This window comes from Gavialis gangeticus, unplaced genomic scaffold, assembly GCF_001723915.1.
Source record: "Gavialis gangeticus isolate Ggan-Ray unplaced genomic scaffold, GavGan_comp1, whole genome shotgun sequence".
NCBI lineage: Eukaryota > Metazoa > Chordata > Crocodylia > Gavialidae > Gavialis > Gavialis gangeticus.
In genome coordinates this window covers 36,263,293-36,264,166 of record NW_017729027.1, presented here as the reverse complement: position 1 = coordinate 36,264,166, position 874 = coordinate 36,263,293, and positions in this window count along the sequence as shown.

Sequence of the window (874 nt, the reverse complement as noted above, 5' to 3'; positions counted from 1 at the left end):
GTGCAACCTCCCTACACAGCTCCCTACACACCCCCACAGGGCTACAGCCCCCCACAGGGGCCACATCCCCCATAGACGCTACAGTCCTGCAACAGGAGTTACATCCCCCCAACAGGGGACACATGGCCCCTGCAGGGGCTGTCCACCCCCTGCAGGGCCCACCTGCCCCACCCTGGCTTGCTTCCTGGATTGCTGCCCTGCCTAGCCCCTAGATGGCTCCTCCACCCAGCCCCACCTCCCACTTGCACCCCCAGCTCCTTGATGGCTGCCCCACCAAGCCCCAGCCTCCTGGCACTTAGGGGGAAAAAAAGCCTCATACTCACTGGCACTAGCAGGCTGTGGGGGCTTTGGCCAACAGGACATTGTACAGCTCTAGCTGGGGCTGCTGTGACTGTCACCTGGGCCCCATGCTTCTGTGGGGTTCTGCCACAGGCCCCAGTGACCCTGACAGCAGCTGCTACTGCTGGTGAGGTCAGGCTATTTTTTTTAATTGCTGGGATGCTGGGGCCAGGTGGGGTAGCAATCAGGGGACTTGGGGGGCAGTCAGGGGATGGGGCTGGGTAAGGCAGGGATTGAGGGGCTCTGTGGGCAAGCAGGACATAGGTTAGTCCTTGGGGTGGGGAGGGGGAAGAGGGGATGACTTGGAGCCTGCCTGCATGGCCCAAGCCCAGCAGGTAGAGGGAGATCTTGCATGTCTCCCAGCATGTCCCATGGGCTCTCTGAGCTGCTGAAGACTCCTGACCAGAACCAAATGGATGAGCCACCCCTGATTGGCTAGCAGGGACATCATGCCCACCCATTTGGACCTTATACAGCAGCAGCTCATCATGGCATGTGCCCTCAGGGCCATGAGCCACCAGATGGTCATCCTGTG